This window comes from Anneissia japonica, unplaced genomic scaffold (genome assembly GCF_011630105.1).
Source record: "Anneissia japonica isolate Jap-2015-1 unplaced genomic scaffold, ASM1163010v1 scaffold943_len131696_cov117, whole genome shotgun sequence".
Taxonomy (NCBI): domain Eukaryota; kingdom Metazoa; phylum Echinodermata; class Crinoidea; order Comatulida; family Comatulidae; genus Anneissia; species Anneissia japonica.
Window position 1 is genome coordinate 100,660 of NW_022757269.1, and position 9,032 is coordinate 109,691.

Consider the following 9,032-nt stretch of genomic DNA (forward strand, 5'->3'; position numbering starts at 1 on the left):
TGGCAAGGCCACTAAATTTTGCAATAATATATTTTAATTTCGATTTTTTTTTATATATTTTGCAATTTATCTTGGCTATAATAATATATTTTTGTGTGATCTGTTTTTTTTTTTAATTTTTTAATATTGTTCAATTTATTTTTGAATTTTAAAAGTAAGTTTTTTAAATATAATAATGTAAAAAACAAAAATGTTTACATTAAAAAAAATAATCTTTTTAATATTAATAATTATTTATAACTGTAACACACTATTATGAAATTTTCACTTTTATAATCACTTTCTGTGACTTAGTTATAAGGCAACAAGTATTTATACACACATATTTTATTCCCCACATATTTTATTATCTAATACTGTGTGCTATTTAAGTTTCTTGGGCTGAAAGTAGAAAATGGTTAATATTTAAATGATTTTATAAGTTTTTAAATGTTATATTGTTAAAGAAGTTGTTTAATCATAGACTCTTCACTCGAAGAAAACAATGCAGTATTTGTCAGTGCTGCTGAAAAGTTGAAGAAATTGAAAGTGTCAGGAGAAGCATACAACAAAAGAGCAAAGGTAATTAAACTACCAACAGTTGCTGAGCTAACAGACCAACAGAAAAATGTCACAATTGCAAGAATAATGAAGGATATTGAGAACAAGGTAAAATACTTTATTTTTTAATTTTATGAAATATGTATTTTTTATACAATATTTAATTTCACAAAATTTGTTTTTTGCTACAGGTGAAGAAATTACAGGAACTGAAGGTTGAAGGGTTCTGTCACCAGCAACAGCATTGTTTTCTAGACCGTTACACATTAAACTGCCAGAGGTTGTCACGGCACCAGAGGACACAGAAATGTATACGAAAGATGATATAGCAAAGGAAAAGATGAAAATGCAGGCTGATAGCAAATCGTATGTTCACATATGGAAACGTTTTTGCCACTTTTTATCATTTGCTAGTCCAGCTATCACTAAAGCAGCAAACTGAGGTCAAATCAACCCCGCTGTACAAGTAGTTTAGATCGAACAATTAAAATCATTGGGTTTGTTTCATTTTCATTATGGGGTTAAAACCAACAAAATTCAATTTGCACAGTCAATATTCTTTTGTTAAAACTTGTATTTGAACACATATTTAACAGTACACATAGTACAATGTAAAGTATACTAATGTTGACATCTCTCTTCCCCTAGTCCAGCTTTCGTGTTGGCGGGATTGGCTTAGCCCTACGTTACACCCCTACGGACATTTTCATTTTCAAGTATCTTGTCTTGGGACATTTGCTTTTTAATAAAGGTAATAAAAGCACACAAAAAATCCAACAGAAGTATGACGTCATACCAGTGAATCAGACTATCACGCTTGAGAGATTTTTTGACCCCATGAGAGGCAATCGTGGATTGGTTGGACTTGGATATTTTCTTATTTTCCAATAAAACTATGCAACCAATCATACTAAGTTTTATATCAGCTTCAAGCTTATTATATTCCCTCCACGAATCCACTTGGGCCAATTTGAACAAAGCAATAGTCTGCGAGTGAGGGAGTAAGAAACGAGCTCGGAACAGCCAAAAACATCAAATTTATTGAAATTCCCTATCTAAGTCGTCGTGAGGAGCTGTTATAAATCGGCGTATTTTTTTCATTTTTTCTTCATGAAATGGTAGATTAATATTTTTTACAACATAATCCACTTGGGCTATTACAAGAAAATCATAGATTTTGTACCAAAAATGTACTTTTGTGAAAAAAAATCCAGTTTTCTCCAATGGTTAAGGCGACCTTGGAGACCAAATGATACAACGTTTCCATATGCCGTCTTCATTGAAAGGAGATGTGGTACATGTCATCACAAAGAAAAAGGATTCGATGATCACAGCAGCAAGTGGTGATCATTCTGTAACACGAAATTCATCGTTCTTCAAGAAGATTGGAGATCAGTGTGTATCCACAACTGAAGCTGAAAAGAGAGATATTAGTTTTGCTGAAGATGAAGCTGAGTCACCAAAGCGGAATAGGAAGCGTCCAGCTTATCTTCAAGACTATGTAACTCATGTTGATTGAACCTTCAACATTGTCATGAATGAATGAACACTGATCGATATCTTGATTGCGTTGATTGAACTTTAACTACATCATGAGCTGATACTGATCAATAGTTGACTGTGATTTCATTTTATTGAACTGGGAATGAATATTTACCAATCAGTTTTATTGTGTTTACAGAACTTGTTTTGAAAAAACATTGATTCAATAGTAATTTTATAGACTGATTGATTGTTTAAGAATTATATTGACACAAGAATTATAACCACACTAATACAGATGTATTTCCTACAGTCTTATTTTCAAACTATAATTTGTTTGAATTTTATTTTTGCTTAAAAACGAATCATAACAATCAAAACAAGAATATTTCAAATTTAACAATGTTGTTTCAATATCAATATTCTTATGAAGAGATCTCACACAAAATTATTGTATAGCATCTTATTGATATTCATTGTACACAGTTAATCATGAATAATGGGGTATACTTTAATTTCAACAAAAGGAGGGATGTGATGTTCAAACTACACAGTATTGCAAGTTAACATACATAGCGCCCTCTGGAGCAAGGAAGTGAATTAATAGTTCGGTAACAAATTGCATAATTTTAAATTTAATGCAATACACTAGTTTTCATATGAATCCACTCAATTTCTTTTTGTTTTAAACTAACCAATATCATTGTACAGTGTGTAATTTACTTTGCACCTAAACTCTGCAAGTGCGAAAATCGACAGCATATAATGTGCCATGACATGGGAAGCAACACCCCAAAATATCTTGCATCAAAAATTATCAATTGAGGCAGATACCATCCATTTGATTTCAAGTCAATTGACAAAATACATAAATCCAACAAGATAGAAATAAAATATTAACTTAGTACAGTACGTAGCTGTTATATCAAAGTTATCGTTTTCAACTATTTATTTAATTTGTCCATATTGCATTCCAGTATTCAGACAAATCACCATGACAAAAGTTTTATATAACATACACAGATTTTACACAAACATTATTTTATTATATACACAAGATTTCAAAATACCAAAGAAGTACTAATTTGAACATTTGCTTAGCCCCTTTCAATTTGTTTTTAGTTTAATCTTCCTGACCTTGTGATAACACTCAGAAACTGGAAATTTATTTACTGTATTTCTTGTTTAACCTGGAATGTTCCATATTCAAAACAGCTAAGCCTAATAAATAATATAAATGCATGCACCACAAACAATTTGACACTAAATTTCAACTCTTTTGCACAAATACTAACAAAGTTTACCAAAACCTATGTTTTTAATGTAAAATTGTTTACTGCTTGCCATATATTTGACACAAAAGACTGGCCAGAAAATGACCAACTTTACAATATGGTGATCGAACTGTAAATCAACTGTAGAATCATTTTCGTGTAATACTTACCAATGCTGAAATGGAAATTGAGGAAGCCAGCCAGTGGCATGACTTGAAATCCTATATAAGCAGAAACCCGAAAGGAAAGAAAGGAGTTTTGCCACATTCTAAAAGAGTACATCTCACTGCTGTTTGTTCACTCTCCACATCTTGCTGTGAAAGAGGTTTTAGCTGTATGAAGAGAATAAAAAATGACTCAAGATCATGTCTTGAAACTAGTACTCTCAGTAAACTTATGATGGAGGTGTCCATGAAAGTTGGCAAGGCGGAGTTTCACAATTGGGTCCTAGGCCAGCCGCTAACAGATTGTGGCTCTCAGGGCAGCTAACAGGTTGTAGCTCCCAGGGCAGAAGAGTGAAATTTACTGCAATAATACACTTTTTGCACTTTGTTGTCATCCTGATTGAATCGATAAATATCCATGACAAGCATCTTCATTTTGTATCCAAATCCTTCTAAATGTAAATTTAGTGATGTAGTTAACATTTACTTCATCAAGTTACAATTATATGAATTCATTATTGTGATATAAGTTTGTTATTTTAATTTTATTCATCCTGTTTACTCCAAAATAAAGATGGTAGGTCGTAAAGGAAAATTAAATTCTGCTCCCATTGGTGTTTGCATACAATTTACATTTTGAATAAAATCTATATTGATATTTAAAACTTAGTTCTTAAATATGAATTGTGTCTGTATTCACTCTTAACCTAAACTACAGAGACCTAAATATAATCTGATCTCTATGACAATTGCCTGTATATTCATTGTCAGTTTACATTTAAAGCAATTATAAGCTATATGCATCACTTTTCAAGTATAGTGGAGCAACTACTTTCATGACACCCCCAATTATCATCTGATACGTCAAATAAGAATGTAGGCCTACAGTAAGGTATATTACATGCATTCTTAAAATTAGTTTGGCTATCAGTACACATATTAGAATGCAGGATCCTCATTACATAAAGGCTTAGACTCCTCTGACACACTGATAGAGATTGTTTCGAGCATTGTTGAGTCTATATCACACCTAGTTGCAGATATATTGCTTGCATGGGTGTTTACCAAAAGGTACCGGTAGATAGAATGTGGCTAATAATAAATGTTCTGTAGACTGTCCTAGGCAGTGTTCAGAAATACCTCGGTGTGGGGTTGGAAAGTAAAGGGACAAATATTTTTGCATAAATAGGATAGAAGAGTGGATGGATTTTGAATTTTGAATATACTGCATAACTTACAACAATTGTATTTTTTTAACGTACATACTTCCATCCAATGACAAAATGAGCTAACCCTAAAGTACATTTCAAATCAATTCTTATGGTATGTGTTCGAATCTGGACCTAAAATGCTTACCATTTAGACATTTTCAACAATGTGATTGAGGGATCGTGGATTCTACGAAGGAATTTTTTCTCAATCTGTCGTAGATGAGTAATATTTGCCAGTAGAAGTAAATCATGCAGATTTGTTTTTAAGCGATAACTCATTAGGAAAAAGAATAATGCTATGTTTTACATGCCATTGTAATTTATTCAATTTTCCAGCAACTGTGGCTATCCAAACTGAAATACAAATTTCAAAACAGCAGGAGGAGGGAATTGGACATCAGGTTAAGTGCAGCAACGGAAGAGAAAGCATGCGCCAGCGCCCAAAAATGCCGGTACCAAAGCAAAAGTAGTAAAATATCTACCAATATATGGAATGAAAAATTATCTGCCCATTCGTGAATGGTCAGAAGATGACCAGACCATAATAGTAGGCCTATGTTTTTGATATATTATTTTTCGTTTGTTACGATTGTTCAAAATATCATAAAACAACTTTCCAAAAATAGTCGATCACGGTATACATGTTCATTGTATATACAGTATGCACTATGTGGCCACCACTTTCCAAGCTCTTGCACTGCAAGCTATTCCGACTGATAATCGCTTATTTGTTTTAATTTTTCTTTCATCTTTAGGCATCATTAGTGAATTTTAGGCCGTCTCATAGGTCCGAGGTCTGTTTGATGTTAGTGTCTTAATACTGTTGTTGGGTATCCGGACACCAACCCGGTATTTCAGCGTCTATGTTTCAGGTCTTTAGCATGTTTATATCTGATGTGCTAACCACCTAACGAGTGAATAACACAGAATTATCCTAATACAGTATCATAATTTGGAAATGCAATTTGGTATTGAATCTTATTCGGACATGCATTCCGTCACTTTTTGCAATAATAATATATTGACTACTATTGTATATTTTCGGAAATATTTAAGCCGCTCCAAATCTCTTTCCTATTCTTCTTTCTTCCATTATTTTTTCACAATTTCACGTTTTTCTCATATTTTCTATAATGTTACACACATGTTATAGTCACTCGTTTAGGCCTAGGCTAGACCTCGACTATGCCTATTATAATATTTAAAATATACAATTTTAATTGATAAGATTATTTTTTACATGAACTAATAATTCATACTTAAACAATACATTAATTTTAAATGTATATATAGGCCTAATGACATAACGAATAAATAACAATAATTAAATGTGTACATAGTATCTATCACTACTACTAGGCCTAGTAGTACTGTTGGATATGTGTTCTCATAATTTAGGATTACTGTTATCCTATATAGCGCCCTCCTTTGTTTTGTACAGAACCTTTTACTTTGATAAAGATGAGTGAAAGGAGAATAAGTTACACGAGTTGTTGACTAAATGCGGCAGAGTTGAATATTGATATCTCTGTATGATTCAGTTTGTTTCCGAAAACATCCGTCATGGCAGAAAACAACCCAACAGAAAATAATAGGGTATTACTAAAGTGCGAGGCAGCGAGGCATCGATTTACCATTCACGAAAAGTGCGAGGCATGATCATAACGTGCTACCATTCCCCAAAAGTGCGAGGCATGATCGTAATAATGTGCTAATTTCTGTCACGAGCCATGAATGAGATTAATGTGAGCAATATTTTTTTAAACAAATCTACGAAGCTATAACAAACATATTCTAACTATTCTGTAAAAAACAATTAAATAATGAGAATAATAGAACAAAAATCTAACCTGCCAATACATTAACCACAGAACATGTAAGCTAGCGCCCTCTATTTAATTAGTTGACGCGCGTACTTTATCCAGGAGGCGAATAATGTGACGTGACGTAATAGCTGCTAAGAGCAAAGATGTTTGTTCTTGAAAACCGTGTGTTGTGCCTCCTGCAAGCTAACAAAAGGGGCCTAACTTTGCTAATTCATTGCACAATATAGTGTACTCTATTGAAATTTTGGTACGACTCGTCCAAAATAATGTGGATGTTATCCACGGCAGAAAACGATGACCAGATGCACTCTTAAATATGATATTATATTCCCTGATCCAGGGGGTGTTATGATATTCATATTCACTGTACAAAAGTTATTGTACGAGACTGAGGTCACAGGTCACTGGAATAAAAATACAAAGTGTGGCAGCATTGCGTTGCATGAGTTTCATTTATAATCGTGTCTAAATCAACATGGTGGCAGCGGATCGGCTAAAAGCGGAAAGTTATACGAACCCTGAATATTTTTAGAACACTCAGGAGTAGAAATTTCTGCACACTATCCTTGAAATGACTGGATAACACCATATATACGTGAGTAGGCCTACGTTGAAAAAAAATATGGCAAAGCCACACGTATCAGCCCCAACGATGAATTGGGAAGCAACAAACCTTAAAAAGGAATGGGCAAGATTCAAACAACATATTGTGTTTACTTTTGATGGACCATTGTCTAAGAAATCAGAAAAAGAAAAGGTGAACTATCTTATGACGTATATCGGCGATAAGGGTAGAGAAATTTATAACACTTTCACATGGGCTACAAAAGTTATTGTACGAGACTGAGGTCACAGGTCACTGGAATAAAAATACAAAGTGTGGCAGCATTGCGTTGCATGAGTTTCATTTATAATCGTGTCTAAATCAACAGGGGGTGGCGAATTGGGTGATTGTCACCCCGGCAGCAACGATCGCCATATCCTCTCCTTACTGTATATTATAAAAACCAGAAAGGGCGCTATTCAGATCAGTTTGAAAGAGCTGATATGCAGCATGAATATGCATAACCTAAGTTTCACGTTTCATGCATGATTTTAATGTTATTCAAGTTACAATTACTGGTTTTATTTGATGCGACATGAAACAAAAAGTCTTTAAAAAAAGGCAATTAAAGTACCAATAAAGTCTAAAGGTGAGTGTTCAGCAACATTATTTTACTAGAGTTTTTATTTGTTTATGACATATATAAGTATGTGGTTATGTGACTCAGCTAATTATAATATTAGGCACCAAACCTTACCTATTGAGGCACTTATATTCAACTTGTATGTTTTCAATAAATATAGTTATAATATAGTATATTATAAAATGAAAGTTTTGTTGGCCTACTGAAAAATACAATACAATTTAGCTATTCATGCCTCGTGCATCCCTCGTAGCGCAAATCAATAGGCCTCCTACTACTCTTGCACAACAAAGTATGATATTTGGTTTTTTAGCATCCAACGTATGCTTATAAGGCCCTATAAAAAATATTATTAGTTTATCACCCTATCTGGGCAGGAAAAGTGATGAGGGAGGGAGGTTTTTTTTTTTTAGTTTTTATTTTGCTAAAGCCAAATATCATCCTTGAGTTCAGTGTTTGCTGGTGCATTGATATTCAAAGTAAAACATGATTTAGATAATGCAAACAATATGTACTAAATATTTAATAAAATAAATGAAAAAAAGAATTAAAAGAAATTTTTTTTTCCAGTACCATAAAAGACATGCGCGCAAGGGTGATAAACTAATAATTTTTATTGGGCCTAATAGCAACTCGGACGTCGTTACCGGTGGTCTTTACAAATACCGAACGTCGAACTTAGGTCATGCTTATGCATATTCATATTTAACAGCTCACTAAACTGACCTTAAATAGTGCCCTCTATAATTTCTGCCCTAATTGTATGGGAATAAGAAATAATGCAGCAGATCCTGGATCCGCCCCTGTGATCAGCGATGTTACTGACTATATACGGTAGCCTAGGCCTAGGCGGAGAAAAATAAATCCACTGTGGTAGCAAATCAAATTAAGTAGCGAATTTGATAATGACTATCACGCATAATTATTAAATAGTACGTAATATTACTTTTACATTGGATTTTCGTTGTTCTCTGCACATTATTTCGATGTAAAACGATGCCTTGCATGAATTGTTGTTATGCCTCGCACTTTTGGGAATGGTAAAACCAGGGAGATGTTTTAAAGCCGTTTTTCCTCTAGGCGAATTTATTCGCGCGAATCGAAAGCGTCGGTTATGCGCATGCGCATTCTTGAGATGTGAAAAAATGCGCAACCAATCAGAGCTCAGGAAGCGAACCGACGCTAAAACGATGCCTCGCATGAATCGTCGTTTTGCCTCGCTGCTTCGCTATAACTAATAACTTAACAGGTTATGGGCCCAGGCGTGATTCTAGCAGCCGATGGCGAAGGCTTGTTTTCGATGGAGACGAAAACAATTTCGAAATCTGGGAGGCCAAGTTTCTAGGCC